This window comes from Chlorocebus sabaeus, chromosome 18 (genome assembly GCF_047675955.1).
Source record: "Chlorocebus sabaeus isolate Y175 chromosome 18, mChlSab1.0.hap1, whole genome shotgun sequence".
Lineage (NCBI taxonomy): Eukaryota > Metazoa > Chordata > Mammalia > Primates > Cercopithecidae > Chlorocebus > Chlorocebus sabaeus.
Window position 1 is genome coordinate 31,235,964 of NC_132921.1, and position 23,947 is coordinate 31,259,910.

At 37.6% G+C, this 23,947-nt stretch overlaps 1 pseudogene; it reads right to left on the reverse strand.

The window, feature by feature from the left end:
• LOC140709034 (transcription factor NF-E4-like) overlaps nucleotides 1-23,391 on the reverse strand; it is a 35,711-nt pseudogene extending 12,320 nt beyond the window's left edge.
• Nucleotides 23,392-23,947: the final 556 nt, after the last annotated feature.

Genomic DNA, 23,947 nt, shown 5'->3' on the forward strand with positions numbered 1-23,947 from the left:
AAAAGAGATCCGCACAAACAAATCATTTTTGTCTGCCTGAGAAATACAGTGGCTTCTTTTCGAGGGTGAAAAACAAATTTGCCTTCTTCGAGCTTGCAGATGAAGTAGAAATATTGGTGCAAGACTTTTACAGTTCATTAACTGTCATCCAGAGCAAGGAAGATTTGTGGCTTGCTTAAGGGACCGTTGGGCAGGGGTACGACACACATGCCAATAGGTTTAACTCTTTAGCAACGGGCCGTGGCAACAGACCAGGAGGCCACCAGCTCCCAGACAAGGGCAATGAGGACATCAGTCACACTCAGAGTAGATTGCTTTGGGTCCTTACATTAAAAAAATCTCTAGAATATTGCATGTAGAATTATTTTTATGTTCTTTCTGGAGGTTTCCATTGTAAAATCAATATTTATAAGCCACTTCTGGAAGACCTATGTTGTTAGTATTAGATAGTATAAATTGAATATTGCAGCCATCAGCTCTACAGTTCTAGTTCTTTAGATTTATAATCAGCATTTCAGATATGCCAGAGTGAAGGACAAAAGTTAGACTAAAATCTATGGCAGAAAAGAGCAATTAACACATTTATTCAATGACCAAGCAAAGTGTTCTTTTAGTTTCTACAGAATTGCTTGGTATTCTGCCCATGACAGGTTGTTTACTCTAAAATAAATTTCTAAAGAATTGAATGGTTTGGATCAAATGTGTAACCCTGAAGGGCATAAGAAAACACCTGGAATTTGATTTTTTTTTTTAGTTTCCACATATGAGTGAGAACGTATAATGTCTGTTTTTGTTTTTCTGTGCCTGCATAAGAAAACACCGCCTGAAATTCGATTTTGAGGTCAATCATCTATCTTGAAAAAAAAAAAAAGTGACTGGAAACTTCCTAATGAGCTTATCGTGTGATTGTCCAGAGGTTTGGACCACTGTGCTACATCTGTTGATGTTTGTTGTTTATTTTGGGTGAAATAAAGTCTTCTGTGCCTATGTAAGTAATCAATGCCTGATATTAAGTGATATTGTGTTAGATTTACTTAGAAGTAAATCAAAAGAGCTTGCATTTCACAGAGGGATATATGCAGTTAATATTTCCCCAGGTTGAAAACTGCAACCAAGGCACATGCTATTATTTATGGTAACAAACAATTATCCTTCACAATAGAACTAAAAACAGAATTCTGACTCATGAATATGCTTTTAATATTTCCCTGCTGTGGACATTATTTTTTCTCCACCCTGGAACACACTGAGAAAGAGTGTTGTGTACATACAGCAGTGTGCATGTGGGTGTACACGTGCCTGTGTGTGTGAATATAAATAGTCAACAAAATAGAACTCCACTCATTATTTTTTACCAAACACAAATAATAGCATCTAGCAAATGTTTAGCAAATGAGTATAACAAATGTTCTGAAAATTTTAATACAGAGCAAAGATTATTACTGATCTATTAAGACTATTAGTATAATTAATCTTTCAATGAGTGATACATAAAATATTATGACAATCTTTTGAGACCATAGTCATGTTGTCAATGATCAATTTTTTAATTTTTATAGGTATATAAGAAATATATATATTTTTTCATAGTACTTGCAATAATTTGACACCTTCAAATAATCAAATCAGGGTAATTGGGACATCCAACACTTTAAATATTAATCCTTTCTAATTATTCTCTTCTAGCTATTTTGAAATGTACAGTTGATTAATACTGACTACAGTCACCCATCTGATCTATCAAACTCTACGTTTTATTTCTTCTAAGTGTATATTTGTACCCATTGATCAACCTCTCTTCATCCTTCTCTTCCTCTACCCTTCCCAGCCTCTGGTAACCACCAATCTACTCTCCATCTTCATGAGATCCACTTTTTTAGTTCCCACATATGAGTGAGAACATGTGATGTTTGTTTTTGCTTTTCTTTACCTGGCTTATTTCTCTTAATACAATGACCTCCAGTTTCATTCATGTTGCTGCAAATGACAGGATTTCATTTTTCATGGCTGAATGATATTCAATCATATATATATACCACATTTTTATTATCCATTCATCCAGTGATGGACACAAACGTTGATTTCTTATTTTGGCTATTATACAGACAACTCCAATAAATATGGAAGTACAAATATCTCTCTGACATATTGACTTCCTTTCTTTTGGATATATACCCAGCTGCATATATGGTAGCTATAGTTTTAGTTTTTAAAGGAAACTTCATACTGTTTTCCTTAGTGGCCATATTAATTAACCTTCCCACCAACAGTATACAAGGGTTCCCCTTTCTCCATATCCTTACCAGCGGCTGTTATTCCCTGTCTTTGTGATAAAAGTCATTCTAGTTGGGGTGAGATGATATATCATTGTTGTTTTGATTTGCATTTCTCTGATGATTAGTGAGGTTGAGCATTTTTTTACATACCTGTTGGTCATTTGTACATCTTTTTTTTATGAGAGATGTCTATTCGTATCCTTTGTCCACTTTTTAATTGAATTGTTTGTTTGCTTTTTTGCTGCTGAGTTGTTTAAACTCCTTATATTAACATATTTGATGAAAGTTTTTATCATAAAGCCAAGCTGAATTTTACCTAATGCAGTTTCAGTATCTATTGAAATGATAATAAGCCTTTTATTCTTGGTTCTAATAATATGATGTATTATATTTATTAAATTGCATACATTGAACCATTCTTGCATCTGGAATGAATCCCACTTGATCATGGTGAATGATCTTTTCAATATGTTGTAATGTTGTTGAATTCACTTTGCTAGTGTTTTGTTAAGGATTTTTGCATCTGTGTTCATCAGTGATGTTGGCCTGTAGTTTTGTTTTTCACTTGCGCCCTTGTCTGGTTTTGGTATCAGGGTAATGCTGGGCTTATAGAATAAGTTTGGAAGTATTACCTTCTCTTCAGTTTTGTTAAAGAGTTTGAGTACAATTGGTATTAGTTCTTCTTTAAAGATTTGGTAGAGGACTGGGAATGGTGTCTCCCACTTGTTAATCCCAGCACTTTGGGAGGCCGAGGCAGGTGGATTACTTGAGATCAGGAGTTTGAGACCAGCCTGGCCAACATGACGAAGGCCCATCTCTACTAAAAATTCAAAAACTAGCCAGGCATGGTGGTGCACATCTGTGATCTCAGCTGTTCAGGAGACTGAGACAGGAGAATCTCTTGAACCTGAGAGGTGGAAGTGGCAATGAGCTGAGATCACATCACCGCACTCCAGCCTGGGTGACAGAGTGGGACTTTGTCTCAATAAATAAATGTAAATAAATAAATAAATAAATAAATGAATGAATAAATAAATAAATAAATAAATAAATAAATAAATAAATGTTTGGTAGAATTCAGCAGTGAAGCTGTCAGGTCCTGGCCTTTTCTTTGACGGTAGCCTTTTTCTTACAGCTTTTATCTCATTACTCACTGTTGTTTATTGAAGTTTTCTATCACTTCATGGTTCAATTTTGATAGGTTGTATGTTTCCAGAAATTTATTCATTTTTTCTAGGTTTTTCAATTTGTTGGCAATATAGTTGTTCATAATAGTCTCCAATTCCTTGTATTTCTGTGCTCTCAGTCGCTCCATCTTCTTTTTCATTTAATTTTATTTATTTGGATGTTCTCTCTTTTTTTCTTAGTCTAGCTAAAGGCTTGTTAATTTTGTTTATCTTTAAAAAAATAACTTTTCAGTTCATTGATTTTCTATATTTTTTTAGTTTCAATTTTATTTATTTATGCTCTAATTTTTATTATTTCTTCCCTTCTTCTAACTTTGGATTTGATTTTTGTTCTTGCTTTTCTAATTCCTTGAAGTGCATCATTAGGTCTTTTATTTGAAGTCTTTCTCCTTTTTTCATGTAAGCCTTTATTGCTATAAACTTCCCTTTTATTACTGCTTTTTCTATATCCCATAGATTTTTGTATTTTGTCTTCCTGTTTTTATTTGTTTTAATGATGTTTTTATTTCCTTCTTATTTCTTTCATTGACCCATTTGTCACTCAGAAATATGTTGTTTAATTTCTATGTGGTTACATTGTTTCTGAGGTTCTTCTAGTTATTGGTTTCTAATTTTAGTCCATTGTGTTCAGAAAAATAGCTGACAAGATTTCTGCTTTTTTGAATTTGTTGAGACTTATTTTGTGGCCTAAAATTTGATTTTCTGGAGAATGTTCCATGTGCTGATAAAAATAATATATTTTGCAGCAGTTAGGTAAAATGCTAACTCTGATTTTTTTTGCTGAATTTCTGTCTAGATGATCTGCCCATTACTGAGAGTGGGGTGTTGAAGACCCCCACTATTACTACATTGCAGTCTACTCTACCCTTTTACATCTATTAATAGTTGCTTTATATAATTGGGTGCTCTGGTGTTGGGTGAATAGATATTTATGATTGTTATATCCTCTTGTTGAATTGAGTCCTTTTTATTATTATACAATGGCTTTCATTGTCTCTTTTTATGGTATCAGACTTGTATGTTTTATCTGATATCAGTGTAGCTACTCCGGCTCTGTTTTAGTTTTCACTTGCATGGGTTATCTTTTCTATCCCTTACTTTCAGTTCTTATATGTCTTTATATGTGACATGGGTTTTTTGTAGGCAATATATAGTTCAGTCTTGTTTCTTCATCTATTCAGTCACTCTGTGGCTTTTAATTGGTGAATTGAGTCCAGTTATATTCAGTGTTATTACTGATAAGTAAGGACTTACTACTACCATTATATTGCTGGTTTTCTGGTTGTTTTGCAACTCCTCTCTTCCTTTCTTTATTTCCTACTATATTCCTTTTTGGTTAAGTTATTTTCACTGGTAGTATATTATAATTCATTACTTTTTTGTTTTTAGTGTATCTATTGCAGATTTTTGCATCATGGCTACTCTGGCATTTACAACAAAACATCTTATAGATATAACAAGTTATTTCAAAGAGATGATAACTCATTTTAAGTCACGAAAAAGAATAGAAACAAATGAAGAGAAAACTAAAACTTTATACTTTAACTTCATGTCCACATTTTGACCTTTCATTGTCTCAATTTACATCTTTTTATATTGCCTGTCTCTTACCAGGTTGCTGTTGCTATTATTGTTTTTGATAGATTTGTCTTTTAGGCTTCATACCAAAGTTATGAGTGGATTGCATACCACAACTACATTATTGGAATATTCTGGAGTTACCTTCGTGCTTAATTTTACTAGTGGATTTTATACCTTCTAACATTTTCTTTTTGCACATTAGTATTTGTTTTTCAGACTTAAGAACTCCTTTTAGCCTTTCTTGTAAGTCAGATCTGGTGGTGGTGAATTCTCTCAGCTTTCATTTATCTGAAAAAAACTTTATCTCTTTTTCACATTTAAAGGATAGCTTTGCTAAATACAGTATTCCTGGATGGCAAGCTTTGCTAAATACAATATTCTTAGATGCCAAGTTTTTCTTCTTTTAGCACTTTGAAACTGCCATCCCACTCCCTCCTGGCCTGTATGGCTTCTGTTGAGAAGATTATTGCCTGATGAATTGGAGTTTCCTTATATATTATCTATTTCTTTTCTGTTTCTTCTTTTAGGATCCCCTTTTTCCTTCACCTTTGAGAATTTGATTATATGCCTTGGGGTGGTCTCATTAGATTAAATCTGTTTGATGTTCTCTAACCTTCTTGTAACTGGATATTTATATTTTTCTCAATTTCTGAAAAGTTTTCTGTTTTTGTTTCTTTGAATAAACTTTCTACCCTCTTGTCTTGTTCAACTCCCTCTTGAACACCAATAATTTTTTGATCTGCTCCTTGGAGATAATTTCCTACATCTTGTAGGCAATGTTCATTCCTTTTCATTCTTTTTTCTTTTCCTCTTATCACTGTAAGATGTCTTCAGGTTCACCGATTCTTTCTTCTGATTGATCCATTCTGCTGTTGAGAACCTCTAATGAATTTTTAAATTTATCAAACATATTTCTCAGTTTAAGATTTCCATTTGATATTTTTTATTATTTTAATTTCTGTTGTATTTCTCCAATAAATTTCTGAATTGATTTGTGTGTGTGTGTGTGTGTGTTATGTTGTTATGCTGTAATTCACTAAGTTTTCTTAGAAGTACTATTTTGAATTCTAGGTCAAAGAGCTCACAAGTTGCCATCTTTCTATCTGATGCTGGTTCTTTGCTTTGTTCATCTGGGGAGGTCATGGTTCTCTGCTGTTGTTTTTTGTGGAGATAAATATATGTCTTTGCATTAAAAGATTAGTTATTTATTTCCATCTTCTCTGTCTTGCTTTTTGTTGTTGGTAGTGGGTATTGTATATGTTTGCTTAGAGGTTCTTAGTAATTTACCTGTTGAATTTCTTAATTTTTTTTTTGTTTTCTGCTAGGTCACTGTCAGCATTAGATGGCACCTTAAGCCCAGATTTGCCTTGGCTGTAGCACACAATCAGAGTGCTGTTCCTCCAGAATGTGGGAGGTCCCAAAGGGCATACTACAGCAGTATGAAAAGGATGGCTAGGGATTTGTGCCCATGGGACCTGTGGAACATGCTTCCTAGAGCCTGGTGCTGCTGAACAGTCACTCTGATTTGGTGTCTCTTTTGCCTGAGTTATGGACCAGGGTTTCTAGGGCTGGATGGAAGTCCCACCTCCCTCCTTTGTCTCTTGCTGTCCTCAGAGATATTTCTCCCTTCAGGCACTCACGATGCTGCCCATGGGTTGAGGCAGAAACAGGTCTCCTGCCAGTAAACCCAAGATATTGGGGAACCTGATGTCCACCTCAAACTACTTTTTCCAGTGTAGAAATCATGAGTCAGAAGAAATTTTTTGCATGCTTGGTGCTGGGCAGATGTCGGGGAGGGGTTTTGCAGATATGGATATCTGATTCTTTTACCATCTGCTCAGAGTTGTTTTTACTTCTCTATGGCCCAGGAACTGACTCATTTTCATATTTGAGTTCTGGGATATTGCTGGTGATAATCTTGGCATTGTATATTTGTCTTTGGTTTTCTATGGTGGGAGCAACTTGTGTTTACAACACCATTTTGGAACTGAAATTATGACCAATTAATTAAATATTAATTATCTTAGAATCAAACTGGTATATAGAATGCTTGTTCTGCTTTCAATAATACAAGTATATGTTTTGTACTATAGATATCATTAATATTGACACTTCTATCTCAAAAGCTTTCTACATCTTGATTTTACAATCAATAAACTGTCAACCAGCTGGTAGTTCTAATGTAATTGGTATTGCCTATTCATGCGTTAACTTGGTTGTAAATGTTCCATTATTATTACTGCAATTAAATTGAATCATTTGTTTAGGCCTGAAACGAAAGGCAATGTACTAGAAGACCAAAAGTGCTATATAGAACATTTTTAACTTTTTTTGTGGTTCAATTAGGCAAGAATTTTTATGACTTCACAAAGTTTGAATTACAACCAGAAAGATCTTCCCCAAACTAAGATTTTAAAATGTTCCCACAATTTTTTTTATTTTTATGGTTTCATTTCTTATCCTTAAATTTATAATCTGTTCAGAGTTTACTCTGCTGTTGTATTATTTTCCCCAGTAATTTATTGTATTAGTCTGTTATCACGTTGCTATAAATAACTACCCGAGATTGGGTAATTTAGAAAGCAAATACTGGGTAATTGACTCACAGTTCCACATAGCTACGGAAGCCTCAGGAAACTTACAATCATGGCAGAAGGGAACACAAACACATCCTTCTTTACATGGCAGTAGGAGAGACAAGTGCTGACCAAAGGGGAGAAAGTCCCTTATAAAACTATCTGATCTCCTGAGAACTCATCACTCACTATCACAAGAACAGCATGGGGGTAATCCCCTCCATGATTCCACTACCTCTCACAGAGTTCCTCCCATGACACATGGGGATCATGGGAACTAAAGTTCAAGATGAATTTTGGGTGGAAACACAGCCAAACATATCATTTATTATACTGAATTATTGTATTCTAAATTTTCTCATATTCATTTAAAACTATTTCTAGGTTTTCATTCATTTTCCTTTGGTTTATTCATCAATTCATGCACTGTTGACCCACTATTATAATTATTGTGGCTTTATAATAAATTTTCATGCATATCAAAGCTATTTACCTCTCATTTATGTTCTTTTTTCAAAATTTTTCTAGCTATACTTTTTTTTTGGAGACAGTCTTACTCTGTCACCCAGGTTGGAGGTCAGTGGTGCAATCTCCTCTTGTGGCAACTTCAGCCTCCCGCGTTCAAATGATTCTCATGCCTCAGCCTCCTGAGTAGCTGGAAATACAGGTGTGCACCACTGTATCTGGTATATCTGGTCAATTTTTTGTGTTTTTAATAGAGATGGTATTTCACCATTTTGAGACCAGATGGGGTTGCCCAGGCTGGTCTTGAACTCCCGAGCTCAGCTAATTCACCCACTTCAGCCTCCCAAAGTTTTAGGATTACAGGCAACAGTCACTGCAACCAGCCCTAGCTATACTTCTTTTTTAGTTTCCCATATGAGCTTTAAAAGTACCTTGTCTACTTCAGTAAACCATTCATAATGCCGAACTACTTTAAATTTAAAATTAACATGAGATCATTGATACTGTTATAACATTGATTCTGCCTATACAAGGATATGTGTGTGACAAAGATAGTTAATTGATCACCAAAATAGTTTCAACGTTGCTGCTGGAAAGTGGCTGCCCAGCTATGGGCTACATTTTCCAGCCACCCTTTATCTAGGTGGGATCCTGTGGTTAGTTTTTGCCAATGGAAGGTGAACAGATATATTGTGCACTTCCAGGCCAAGGTATTCACAAAGAGGGTGTCTATGCCATGTTCTCTTTCTCCTTTCTGCAATCTAGAGGTGGACAACCACACAGTTCTAGGAGATGGAAAATCAACAAGATGGAAGGAGTCTGGGACCACCCTCCTACAATGGATACCTGCCTCAGATTCTTAAATGAAAATTAAATTAATTTTAATATACTTACCTTATTACACATTTTAGGCTCAACTTTTTTATGCCTGGTAGCACAGATATAATTAATGGACTATCAAATCTCTTTCCATTTGTTCCATTGTTCTTTTATGTCTTTTAGAGCTGTTGCAAAGTTTTCTTCCTATAGATTGTATACATTTATTATTTTCCCTTTATAGTTACTCTTGTAAATGGAGTGTTTCTTCCATTATATGTTCTAACTAGAAGTTGTGTATATGAAAGCTATGAATTTCTGTGTGCTATTTTTTTACTCCACTATTTTATCGAATTATTGTTTGTTGTATATTTCTGTTTCTTACCTTAGATTATTCATCATATCAAATACAAATTTTCATAGGTTTATTTTTTGTTTCTAGGTTCCTAATTTCTTTTCTAATTGTATTGGTGAATACCAGCAGTAACTAATGTTACCTAGTCATTATACTAGACGTCCATGTTTAGTTTCTGACTTCAGAGGAATTATCTCTAGTATTTTCCTCATTAAACATCCTGTTGACTTTGGGCTGAGATAGTTATATTTTATTGTGTTGAAAATTGATGTTTTTGCTGTTTTGAGCAATAATAATTGTTGAATTTTGTCAACATTTTCGGTGTCTGTTTTGCTCCTTCAGTCAATTATGATGGTACATTATTACATTTTTTAATACTGAGGACCTTGTATTCCCAGAAAATAATTCTATTTGCTCAGATACATGACTCTTTTAATGATGTATTAAATTCTGCTTATTTGTGATTTACTTAGGATAGTTCATCATCATATGTGGTAGTTTCCTATAACTTTCTTTTCTGTACATTCTTTATCAGGCTTCGATATCAACAGTTTATTCACTTCATTAAAAATATGGATTTTTTTTATTCTTTGATCTTGAAGAGTTGAAATGTTCTTTAAAGGTTTGATTGAATTCCTCTGTATGAAAAACTGAATCTGGTGTGTTTACCTATTTCTTCTGTTCAAATTAACAAAGTTATAAGTTTTATCTCTTCTGGGGTCAATTTTGATCAATTATATTTTACTAGAAAATAATTGACTAAAACCAAATTTTCAAAATTATTTATGTAAAGTTGGGTAAAACATAAGTAGATTTAAATTTTTCTATAATTATGTAGTTATTTCCCTTTTTCATTTTCTTATTTTATATATTTGGCTTACGTGTCTCTTCTCCTGAAGCAGATATTTTTTCCCTTTGTTTAGATTACCTGCTACTTTATTTATTCTATTATTTTATAAAGTGTCAGCTTTTGGAGGTAGCTTAAGTTTGTGATTTTCAGTTTTCCAATTGATTAATATCTAATTTTACTTATAATAATTTCTTCTCTATGCTTTTCTTCATGTACTTTATTGCTGTTTTACTAACTTTTTGAATTGGATATCTAATTTATTTTATTCATGCATATCTATTGATATAAATATTTAAAACTGTGAATTTTCTTTTCCCTACTTCTTTGCCTAATTTTACATGTCAAACTGTTTGAATCACTGTGTATTAATTATTGTTAAGAAATTATGATATTTTGATTATATAATATTATTGCTTGAGAAGTTGAATAAGAGAGCTTTTAAAAAAATTCCTGTTAGAAGGCACTTTTTATTATTTGATTTCGTTGTTAAGCTTTATTCTTATTATACTGTGAAAAATGACTGTGTCTGTATCAACTCCTGGAATGTATTGAGATTTTCTCTATGACATATTCGATAGTTAATTTTTTAAAATATCCCCTAGGAACATGGAAGAAATGTGCGTTCTCTATTTTCAAAGTATAGTTTGAGATACATCCATCTTACCTACCTGTGAATCATACTATTTCATTTCCCACAATGTTCCACTTGCTCTAACAAAGATTGAAAGAGGTGAATCAAAATCCCTCAGTGCTTGTGTTTTTTTGTTTTTTGTTTTGTTTTGTTTTTTGCTTTGTTTTGTTTTTTTGAGAAGGACTCTCGCTCTGTCACCCAGGCTGCAGTGCAGTGACAAAACATCAGCTCACTGCAACCTCTGCCTCCCTGGTTCAACCAATTCTCCTGCCTCAGCCTCCTGAGTAGCTGGGATTACAGGAGTGTACCACCACACTCAGCTAATTTTTTATATTTTTGGTAGAGACAGGGTTTCACCCTGTTGGCCAGGCTGGTCTCGAACTCCTGACCTCAAGTAATTCACCTGCCTTGCCCTCCCAAAGTACTGGGATTATAGGTGTGAGCCACCACACCCAGCCTAGTTTTATGGGTTTTTTCTCTCTTTTTTTCTAAGGTTTTCTTTTATTATGTAGTATTTTTTTTGCTTGAATTTTTGGATATATTTATTCTGATATAGAAAAATGTTATCTGTAATTGCACATAATTCCCTTTGTTCTTTGTTTCTTTAGACTATATATATTAATTTATTATTCTGAGCGATGATAAAACTAGCACATTTCCTCTTCCCTGACCACCTGTGTTTTAGGTAACAATATTATCTTTCTTTTTTTTTTTTTTTTTTTTAATTTATTTATTATTATTAAACTTCAAGTTGTAGGGTACATGTGCACAACGTGCAGGTTTGCTACATATGTATACTTGTGCCATGTTGGTGTGCTGCACCCATCAACTCGTCATTTACATCAGGTATAACTCCCAATGCAATCCCTCCCCGCTCCCCCCTCCCCATGATAGGCCCCGGTGTGTGATGTTCCCCTTCCCGAGTCCAAGTGATCTCATTGTTCAGTTCCCGCCTATGAGTGAGAACATGCGGTGTTTGGTTTTCTGTTCTTGTGATAGTTTACTGAGAATGATGGTTTCCAGCTGCATCCATGTCCCTACAAAGGACACAAACTCATCCTTTTTTATGGCTGCATAGTATTCCATGGTGTATATGTGCCACATTTTCTTAATCCAATCTGTCACTGATGGACATTTGGGTTGATTCCAAGTCTTTGCTATTGTGAATAGTGCTGCAATAAACATACATGTGCATGTGTCTTTATAGCAGCATAATTTATAATCCTTTGGGTATATACCTAGTAATGGGATGGCTGGGTCATATGGTACATCTAGTTCTAGATCCTTGAGGAATCGCCATACTGTTTTCCATAATGGTTGAACTAGTTTACAATCCCACCAACAGTGTAAAAGTGTTCCTATTTCTCCACATCCTCTCCAGCACCTGTTGTTTCCTGACTTTTGAATGATCGCCATTCTAACTGGTGTGAGATGGTATCTCATTGTGGTTTTGATTTGCACTTCTCTGATGGCCAGTGATGATGAGCATTTTTCCATGTGTCTGTTGGCTGTATGAATGTCTTCTTTTGAGAAATGTCTGTTCGTATCCTTTGCCCACTTTTTGATGGGGTTGTTTGTTTTTTTCTTGTAAATTTGTTTGAGTTCTTTGTAGGTTCTGGATATTAGCCCTTTGTCAGATGAGTAGATTGCAAAAATTTTCTCCCATTCTGTAGGTTGCCTGTTCACTCTGATGGTAGTTTCTTTTGCTGTGCAGAAGCTCTTTAGTTTAATGACATCCCATTTGTCAATTTTGGCTTTTGCTGCCGTTGCTTTTGGTGTTTTAGACATGAAGTCTTTGCCCATGCCTATGTCCTGAATGGTACTACCTAGGTTTTCCTCTAGGATTTTTATGGTATTAGGTCTAACATTTAAGTCTCTAATCCATCTTGAATTAATTTTCATATAAGGAGTAAGGAAAGGATCCAGTTTCAGCTTTCTACTTATGGCTAGCCAATTTTCCCAGCACCATTTACTAAATAGGGAATCCTTTCCCCATTTCTTGTTTCTCTCAGGTTTGTCAAAGATCAGATGGCTGTAGATGTGTGGTATTATTTCTGAGGACTCTGTTCTGTTCCCTTGGTCTATATCTCTGTTTTGGTACCAGTACCATGCTGTTTTGGTTACTGTAGCCTTGTGGTATAGTTTGAAGTCAGGTAGCGTGATGCCTCCAGCTTTGTTCTTTTGACTTAGGATTGTCTTGGAGATGCGGGCTCTTTTTTGGTTCCATATGAACTTTAAAGCAGTTTTTTCCAATTCTGTGAAGAAGCTCATTAGTAGCTTGATGGGGATGGCATTGAATCTATAAATTACCTTGGGCAGTATGGCCATTTTCACGATATTGATTCTTCCTATCCATGAGCATGGTATGTTCTTCCATTTGTTTGTGTCCACTTTGATTTCACTGAGCAGTGGTTTGTAGTTCTCCTTGAAGAGGTCCTTTACATCCCTTGTAAGTTGGATTCCTAGGTAATTTATTCTCTTTGAAGCAATTGTGAATGGAAGTTCATTCCTGATTTGGCTCTCTGTTTGACTGTCACTGGTGTATAAGAATGCTTGTGATTTTTGCACATTAATTTTGTATCCTGAGACTTTGCTGAAGTTGCTGATCAGCTTAAGGAGATTTGGGGCTGAGACAATGGGGTTTTCTAAATATACTATCATGTCGTCTGCAAACAGGGACAATTTGACTTCTTCTTTTCCTAACTGAATCCCCTTGATTTCTTTCTCTTGCCTGATTGCCCTAGCCAGAACTTCCAACACTATGTTGAATAGGAGTGGTGAGAGAGGGCATCCCTGTCTTGTGCCAGTTTTCAAAGGGAATTTTTCCAGTTTTTGCCCATTCAGTATGATATTGGCTGTGGGGTGTCATAAATAGCTCTTATTATTTTGAGGTACGTTCCATCAATACCGAATTTCTTGAGCGTTTTTAGCATGAAGGGCTGTTGAATTTTGTCAAAAGCCTTTTCTGCATCTATTGAGATAATGATGTGGTTCTTGTCTTTGGTTCTGTTTATATGCTGGATTATGTTTATTGATTTGCGAATGTTGAACCAGCCTTGCATCCCAGGAATGAAGCCCACTTGATCATGGTGGATAAGCTTTTTGATGTGCTGCTGATTCCGGTTTGCCAGTATTTTATTGAGGATTTTTGCATCGATGTTCATCAGGGATATTGGTCTAAAATTCTCTTTTTTTGTTGTGTCTCTGCCAGGCTTTGGTATCAGGATGATGTTGGCCTCATAAAATGAGTTAGGGAGGATTCCCTCTTTTTCTATTGATTAGAATAGTTTCAGAAGGAATGGTACCAGCTCCTCCTTGTACCTCTGGTAGAATTCAGCTGTGAATCCATCTGGTCCTGGACTTTTTTTGGTTGGTAGGCTATTAATTATTGCCTCAATTTCAGAGCCTACTATTGGTCTATTCAGGGATTCAACTTCTTCCTGGTTTAGTCTTGGAAGAGTGTAAGTGTCCAGGAAATTATCCATTTCTTCTAGATTTTCCAGTTTATTTGTGTAGAGGTGTTTATAGTATTCTCTGATGGTAGTTTGTATTTCTGTGGGGTCGGTGGTGATATCCCCTTTATCATTTTTAATTGCGTCGATTTGATTCTTCTCTCTTTTCTTCTTTATTAGTCTTGCTAGTGGTCTGTCAATTTTGTTGATCTTTTCAAAAAACCAACTCCTGGATTCATTGATTTTTTGGAGGGTTTTTTGTGTCTCTATCTCCTTCAGTTCTGCTCTGATCTTAGTTATTTCTTGCCTTCTGCTAGCTTTCGAATGTGTTTGCTCTTGCTTCTCTAGTTCTTTTAATTGTGAGGTTAGAGTGTCAATTTTAGATCTTTCCTGCTTTCTCTTGTGGGCATTTAGTGCTATAAATTTCCCTCTACACACTGCTTTAAATGTGTCCCAGAGATTCTGGTATGTTGTATCTTTGTTCTCATTGGTTTCAAAGAACATCTTTATTTCTGCCTTCATTTCGTTATGTACCCAGTAGTCATTCAGGAGCAGGTTGTTCAGTTTCCATGTAGCTGAGCGGTTTTGATTGAGTTTCTTAGTCCTGAGTTCTAATTTGATTGCACTGTGGTCTGAGAGACAGTTTGTTATAATTTCTGTTCTTGTACATTTGCTGAGGAGTGCTTTACTTCCAATTACGTGGTCAATTTTGGAGTAAGTATGATGTGGTGCTGAGAAGAATGTATATTCTGTTGATTTGGGGTGGAGAGTTCTATAGATGTCTATTAGGTCTGCTTGCTGCAGAGATGAGTTCAATTCCTGGATATCCTTGTTAACTTTCTGTCTCGTTGATCTGTCTAATGTTGACAGTGGAGTGTTGAAGTCTCCCATTATTATTGTATGGGAGTCTAAGTCTCTTTGTAAGTCTCTAAGGACTTGCTTTATGAATCTGGGTGCTCCTGTATTGGGTGCATATATATTTAGGATAGTTAGCTCTCCCTGTTGAATTGATCCCTTTACCATTCTGTAATGGCCTTCTTTGTCTCTTTTGATCTTTGATGGTTTAAAGTCTGTTTTATCAGAGACTAGGATTGCAACCCCCGCTTTTTTGTGTTCTCCATTTGCTTGGTAAATCTTCCTCCATCCCTTTATTTTGAGCCTATGTATGTCTCTGCGTGTGAGATGGGTCTCCTGAATACAGCAGACTGATGGGTCTTGACTCTTTATCCAGTTTGCCAGTCTGTGTCTTTTAATTGGAGCATTTAGTCCATTTACATTTAAGGTTAAGATTGTTATGTGTGAACTTGATCCTGCCATTATGATATTAACTGGTTATTTTGCTCGTTAGTTGATGCAGTTTCTTCCTAGCCTTGATGGTCTTTACATTTTGGCATGTTTTTGCAATGGCTGGTACTGGTTGTTCCTTTCCATGTTTAGTGCTTCCTTCAGGGTCTCTTGTAAGGCAGGCCTAGTGGTGACAAAATCTCTAAGCATTTGCTTATCTGTAAAGGATTTTATTCCTCCTTCACTTATGAAACTTAGTTTGGCTGGATATAAAATTCTGGATTTAAAATTCTTTTCTTTAAGAATGTTGAATATTGGCCCCCACTCTCTTCTGGCTTGAAGAGTTTCTGCCGAGAGATCTGCTGTTAGTCTGATGGGCTTCCCTTTGTGGGTAACCCGACCTTTCTCTCTGGCTGCCCTTAAGATTTTTTCCTTCATCTCAACTTTGGTGAATCTGGCAATTATGTGTCTTGGAGTTGCTCTTCTCGAGGAGTATCTTTGCGGCGTTCTCTGTATTTCCTGGATTTGAATGTTGGCCTGCCCTACTAGGTTGGGGAAGTTCTCCTGGATGATATCCTGAAGAGTGTTTTCCAACTTGGTTCCATTTTCCCCCTCACTTTCAGGCACCCCAATCAGACGTAGATTTGGTCTTTTTACATAATCCCATACTTCTTGCAGGCTTTGTTCATTTCTTTTTCTTCTTTTTTCTTTTGGTTTCTCTTCTCGCTTCATTTCATTCATTTGATCCTCAATCGCTGACATTCTTTCTTCCAGTTGATCGAGTCGGTTACTGAAGCTTGTGCATTTGTCACGTATTTCTCGTGCCATGGTTTTCGTCTCTTTCATTTTGTTTGTGAGCTTCTCTGCATTAATTACTCTAGCCATCAATTCTTCCACTTTTTTTTCAAGATTTTTAGTTTCTTTGCACTGGGTACGTAATTCCTCCTTTAGCTCTGAGAAATTTGATGGACTGAAGCCTTCTTCTCTCATCTCGTCGAAGTCATTCTCCGTCCAGCTTTGATCCGTTGCTGGCGATGAGCTGCGCTCCTTTGCCGGGGGAGATGCGCTCTTATTTTTTGAATTTCCAGCTTTTCTGCCCTGCTTTTTCCCCATCTTTGTGGTTTTATCTGCCTCTGGTCTTTGATGATGGTGATGTACTGATGGGGTTTTGGTGTAGGTGTCTTTCCTGTTTGATAGTTTTCCTTCTAACTGTCAGGACCCTCAGCTGTAGGTCTGTTGGTGATTGCTTGAGGTCCACTCCAGACCCTGTTTGCCTGGGTATCAGCAGTAGAGGCTGCAGAAGATAGAATATTTCTGAACAGCGAGTGTACCTGTCTGATTCTTGCTTTGGAAGCTTCCTCTCAGGGGGTACTCCACCCTGTGAGGTGTGGGGTGTCAGACTGCCCCTAGTGGGGGATGTCTCCCAGTTAGGCTACTCCGGGGTCAGCGACCCACTTGAGCAGGGAATCTGTCCCTTCTCAGATCTCAACCTCCGTGTTGGGAGATCCACTGCTCTCTTCAAAGCTGTCAGACAGAGTCGTTTGCGTCTGCAGAGCTTTCTGCTGCGTTTGTTATTGTTTACTATGCCCTGTCCCCAGAGGTGGAGTCTACAGAGACAGGCAGGTTTCCTTGAGCTGCTGTGAGCTCCACCCAGTTCGAGCTTCCCAGCAGCTTTGTTTACCTACTTAAGCCTCAGCAATGGCGGGTGCCCCTCCCCCAGCCTCACTGCTGCCTTGCCGGTAGATCACAGACTGCTGTGCTAGCAATGAGGGAGGTTCCGTGGGTGTGGGACCCTCCCGGCCAGGTGTGGGATATGATCTCCTGGTGTGCCTGTTTGCTTAAAGCGCAGTATTGGGGTGGGAGTTACCCGATTTTCCGGGTGTTGTGTGTCTCAGGTCCCCTGGCTAGGAAAAGGGATTCCCTTCCCCCTTGCACTTCCCAGGTGAGGCAATGCCTCGCCCTGCTTCAGCTCTCGCTGGTCGGGTTGCAGCAGCTGACCAGCACCGATCCTCCGGTACTCCCCAGTGAGATGAACCCAGTACCTCAGTTGAAAATGCAGAAATCACCGGTCTTCTGTGTCGCTCGCGCTGGGAGTTGGAGACTGGAGCTGTTCCTATTCGGCCATCTTGCTCCGCCCCCCCAATATTATCTTTCTTAATGTTTATCTTTGTACACTTAAGTATTGCCAATTTTCCTAATACCTTCGGCTTTAAAAAACGGCCTTTACCTAATATTCAGTGGAACCGTCAGCAAAACTATTCTACTGCTCATCTTCCTTCTAACTTCCTTCAATTGTTTGTTAGTTGTAGCACTCCTACATGGTCAGAACACATGAGACTTAGAATTCATTTCTCTAATCTCCAAGTTTGTATTAGTGTTAATTCTAGAGTGAAATATATTCAATATTTCCTGCCTTTTGTTTTAATCTTCCTAGTTATCCCTCAGCTAACATAAGTTTATCCTCTAAAAGTTTCCTCAGAAAGGGCGCATAAAAACTCTATTTCCTTAGTTCCTGAATATTTGTAATTTTTGTACTGTTAAATTAAGTTTAGCTTAAAGCTGCCTCTTACATGTTTTAAGTTTGGTCCAAAGGTTTCCTCGTACATGGTGAACTGTAACCTAACTGGATATGTAAACCGACTATTCATTCTTGTACCAATAACAGGGTTTTGGTCCAATCAAAGATGACCAACTATTCAAACTATGCTCAAATGGGTCAAATGCCCGCTGTAATCAATCCAGCTGTTTCAGCACTTCGGTTCTGTTTTCTGTCCATAAATCCTCTCTAGCCATGTGACAACGCCAGAGTCATTCTGAATCTATTCTAGCTGTGGGGAGAGGGATTGGCTGATTCTCAATTTGTTCTTTGCTCAGTTAAACTCTGTTAAACTTAATTTGCCTGAAGTTTTCCTTTTAATAGTCCATAGCTTGTATACTTGGACAGTTTTGCTGTATAAAAAATCCATAACATATTTTCTTTCCTTGACTTTTTCTTTTTTTAAAGATTTTCACTGTTAAATTTTGACATGAAATTCTGCTGTAGAGGAATTTGAGAACTGACCAATTTAATTCCTTTTTATGAACTTTTGAAAATGTTTTAAAATATTTACACCTCACAGATTTACTTGGTTATGTTTCAGTATTGGTCATTCTAGATCTATGTTTTCTATCATGTGGTGTGAACTTTTGACATAGGTATTTAAGTCATTTCTTTTTTTCTTTTCTTTTTTTTTTTTTTTTTTTTTTTTTTGAGATGTAATCTCGCTCTGTCGCCCAAGCTGGAGTGCAGTGGTGTGATCTTGGCTTACTGCAACCTCTGTCTCCCAGCTTCAAGCAATTTTCCTGCCTCAGCCTCCCAAGTAGCTGGGACTACAGGCACCCAACACCATGCCAGGCTAATTTTTGAATTTTTAGTAGAGATGAGGTTTCACCATGTTCACCAAACTGGTCTCAAATATCTGATCTCAAGTGGTTGACCCACCTTGGCCTCCCAAAGTGCTGGATTACAGGCATGAGCCACCTCACCAGGTCTTTAACTCATTTTCATTTAGATAAAATTTTATTAAATTATATTTTATTTTATTTTTTTTTTTTTTTTTGAGATGGAGTTTCACTCTTGTTACCCAAGCTGGAGTGCAATGGCAAAATCTTGGCTCACCGCAACCTCCACTTCCTGGGTTCAAGCGATTCTCCTGCCTCAACCTTCCAAGTAGGTGGGGATTACAGGCATGCACCACCATGCCTGGCTAATTTTGTGTTTTTTTTTTTTTTTTTTTTTTTTTTTTTAAGTAGAGATGGGGTTTCTCCATGTTGGTCAGGCTGGTCTTGAACTCCCAATCTCAGATGATCTGCCCACCTTGACCTCCCAAAGTGCTGGGATTACATGTGTGAGTCACTGTACCCAGCCTTAATTTTTTTTTTTTAACTTTTCCACTTTTAAAAATTTTCATCTCAGAGACACCAATTATGCCAGTGTTGAGACTCCTTTGCCATTCTTTTCTAATTACAGTAAAACATATATGCCTCTATATATTTTTTAAAATTACATTTATTTTTATAATTTCTCTCATTTCTTCCTTTATGTCCTTTATTGTGTTTTTCACGAAACATGTCATCCACTGTTTCTTATAATTTTGTTTTCCTTTGTTTGATGGCTATTTTTCTACTTCTTTCTAAGATGTGACCCCTCATACTTTGTGTTGTCGTATTATCTTACCATCTCTTTCCTGCATTCTTACATATTTTTTCGAATTCTTTATTTGTAGAGGTGATACTTTGTGTATGTTTTTCTTTCAATGTACAGTAAAATATTTGGTCACAGTTTTTTTCTACTCTGTGGAAACATTCTTTCCAGTGAATATTCATCCTTTGTTAGTGGTTTTGATGCTCTTTTGCCTCATTTATTCTTAAAGTACCTTTATATTTATTTAGTATTTGGTTTCATTTTTCTTAGTTATCATTGAATCCCTGGGCCAGCTATTTGCAGGAAGTCATTTTAATCTGGGGAGGAATGTTCTTTATGGGAGAGGGGCTGTCTAGCAGATATTTACAATGCAATCTGCGATGCTGCAGAAAAGATAACTTCTTGCAAATGTGGTTCATAGGTAAAATTATTTTTCATTTTTTAAATTTAAGTTTTAATGTGTTTCAAAAATTGACAGTGTAAGCATCATGTGCAATATTAATGTTTTGAAGTATATAGACATTCTGGAATGGTTACATCTAGCTAACAAATTTATTATCTCACATAGTTATCATTGTTGCTGTGACAACACTTATCCACTCTCTCTGCATTTTTCAAAACTATATAATCATTAACTATAGTCACTTTGTTGTAGGTACAATTCTGGATGAGGTCCCTGTCCCCCACTTTCCTCTACCAAATTCATTCTGCCAGCATCTCTGCTTAAACCTGTTCCCACATTCAGTGTGGTAAATAGAGAATCTAGTATCTGCTCTCCTGGGCATATCTCTCACCTTCAGGAAATGCTGGTGCATTCTGAAATAGCTACCCCCTCCCCACCCCGACTTCTCCATGCCTCTTCTCTTCACTTCTTCTTGCATCATTTCTTCCTGTTCTCAGCCAGTTTTGGTAACCCTTAACACATTATTTTCAGATCTGGTGAATTATATATGCTTTGTTTTTTTTTAATTTTGAGGAACGGATTTTGATAAGTCCCCAAATGATAACAATAAATGTTGATTTATGAAGTCCTATTCATTCTGGGGCCTGTAGGATAGCCTTTTAACCAAATCCTCTATCTCTTTTCCCTCCCCTGGTCAATCCATCTTTTATGTTGGTATCATGTGCTAATCTTTTGAAACGCAGGTCTTTCTAAAGATCAATTTATCCGTCAACTCAAAAGTGTATAGCATCCTTTTCTTTCTTTTTTTTTCTTTTCTTTTCTTTTTTCTTTTTTTTTTTTTTTTTTTTTTTTTTTTTTTTTTTTTTTTTTTTTTTTTTTGAGACGGAGTCTCTCTCTGTCGCCCAGGCTGGAGTGCAGTGGCGCGATCCCGGCTCACGGCAAGCTCCGCCTCCCGGGTTCACGCCATTCTCCTGCCTCAGCCTCCCGAGTAGCTGGGACTACAGGCGCCCGCCACCACAACTGACTAATTTTTTGTATTTTTTAGTAGAGACGGAGTTTCACCGTGTCAACCAGGAAGATCTCGATCTCCCATTTCCTGACCTCATGATCCACCCGCCTCGGCCTCCCAAAGTGTTGGGATTACAGGCGTGAGCCACAGCGCCTGGTCGAACTCAAACTCTTTAACCTGAAGCTGCCTGACGTGTGGCTCTCACCTAAGCTTGCAGCAGCCTTGCTGCTCTCTATTTCTCTATTTCTGCTCTCCTACTCTGTGTTCCCCAGTCAGTCTCTTCTTGCAGACTTCTTTATTTTGTATTTGCCGTTTCTCGGTGCAAAAATCTCTTCCTCTCCGTTTATCTTTATACCAACACATCCTACCACTGAACCTCCAGTTGAAATAATTTTTGTCTTGCTCTATACTTTTCTGTACCCACCATAGAGTCTTTGTCTTTTCTCTGACATTATCGTGATATTCACATTTATTGTCTTTTCTCCTACCATAAAGTCTCCAGAGAAGACAATCCTGCCTGATATATGTTAGTTTCCCACAAAACATTCTGCACAATGAAAATACTCCATAAATATGTGTTGAATGAATGGACACAGGGTGGGGAACATCACACACAGGGGCCTGTGGGGGGTGGGTGGCTGGGGGAGGGATAGCATCAGGAGAAATACCTAATGTAAATGACAAGTTGATGGGTGCAGCAAACCAACATGGCACATGTATACCTATGTAACAAACCTGCACATTGTGCACACGTACCCTAGAACTTAAAGTAAAATTTAAAAAAGTGTGTTGAATGAATGAGGTCACTCTCAGTGTTTAATAAAAATAAAAATAAATACTGCCTTAAAGATTAATTATTCTGCTGGGCTTCAGGGACACCATCCTTCTATACATTAAGGAATTGTCATCTTACTGCGATTTTGTCTTTTCATGATATAGAATTTTTAAAGGAACCATCTATTACTGAGGGTGCCAATTAATTGAGCTTCAGCTCTCTGAGGTTTACCAGGTGTACATGGATGCTCTGTTACAGAATCCCTTCCCACTTCCCTGGTCATGCCCTCTCCTACCCTGCCTGATGCCTAATCCTGTCAAAGCCTGACCTAGGTCTATCCTTCCCTGAACACTTCCCCAACCTTCCAAGACACATGGATAGGTTTTCCTATGAACTCTCAGAGCAAATTTGTTGGCACGATGTACTTAGCAGAAACTACCTTTTGTGTTACTGGAGTGACCAAATTTCTTATCTTCTCTAGTAGACTGGATTTTATCTTGAGGAAAGGGATGATATTGTACATCTGTTATCTTAAACTCTAATAACTGGATCATATCCATTAACATTACTACAAGGCTTCCAAGCTCCTCAGTCAGCTCAGCCCTACAAGTAGCTTCCTCAGACACAGTCACCATGTAAAACCCAGCCACAGCATCTCAGACACATACCAGTTCTGATATCCTCCTTTAAAGACAAGCCTGCCATCAGTTGTTTTCCTCTGAGCTTTGATCTCTAAGCCTCAGTGTGGATGAGCATTTTTTGAGGCTGCCGATCCAAGCTTTGTCCACCATATAATGGACATGAATACTGAACTGGTGTTGCTGTACTAGGTTCCAGTAAACAAAGGGTATCAGCTGGTCACACCATTCTGACCACGATGAGGACGAGGAAAAAACAAAATGGCAGAATTTATCCCTAAAGCAAGTATGTATATGTGAGTGTGTTTCTGTACGTGTGATTAAAAAAAAAATGACCCCCCCACACCCCCGCCCAACAGGTTATAATGCCTGTCCCTGTATAGTGTTGCTTGCCAAGGTCCCAGAGGGAAAGAACAAGTTGTAATTGTACAAAATTCACTAGAACCCCAAACATGACAGTACATGAAATCTGCACATGAATTAGAACGTATAAGTCATGTGTGTTCTCCGGCCGCGGTAGCAGGGCGAATTTTTCCATCAATGAAAATAAAAATAAAGCTAAACTATGAGCGCCACCTGGTGGAGAAATTTCTCAGTGCGCTACCCTCCTCCACCGAGGGGCCAGGTGGAAATGCCAAGGGCGGGGTGCGCCCCTGGATGTGATCATCTGCTGTTGCTCATACCCCATCTCACCCAGGACATTAGGCCACTTCCTTGGCGCACAGGGAATTGGGGGTAGTTGCCTGAGTCCTCGCCCTCTGATACGAGCAGCAGCTGACACAAGACAGCGACACAGGAACAGCTGGTGTGATGCTGCTGGCTGGTACAACAAAAACAAAAGCCCCGACGCACATTCATGAGTGTATGTATCACTCACACATTCATCCACAGGACCCCGACGCACATTCATGAGTGTGTGTGTCACTCACACATACATAGGACCCCGAGGGACCCTTCTCCCTTTCCCATGTCCTGCCAAGGGAGAGGCTCTGTACTCTCCCTTTCTTAACTTTATTGTCTTTTCAGGACTTCCCTTTGCCCTTGAAGGACATTGTGACCTATGTAAATTCTGGGGTGGGACTGGCTGTAAATCCTATGGCAGGGATAGCCAGTAAGATCTGTCCTGTTACTGGCAACAGTCTAAGGATCTCCCTGGTGAGTTGTGTCACTCACCCGTTTTGCTTTCTATCCCAGCCAGTGACACGGACTTAAATTTGTCATGCAAGTTTGAATTGCTATTCAAGACTGCAAGAGAGGCTGGAACTGGACTCCTGGGTTCAATCTTCAAAGCGTTTCTGTCTAGCAGCTGCCATTTTGGACAAGCTCCTCGGTGGGGGAATCAATGAGACAGCATTTATCTTCCTGACAGAACGGCCCCCTAAGAGGCTGTCTGTTTTTGTGCTGGCACTGAGGAAGATACAGCTTAGATCCAGGCCCTGCCTCAGTGACTTCGCAAAGGGACAGGT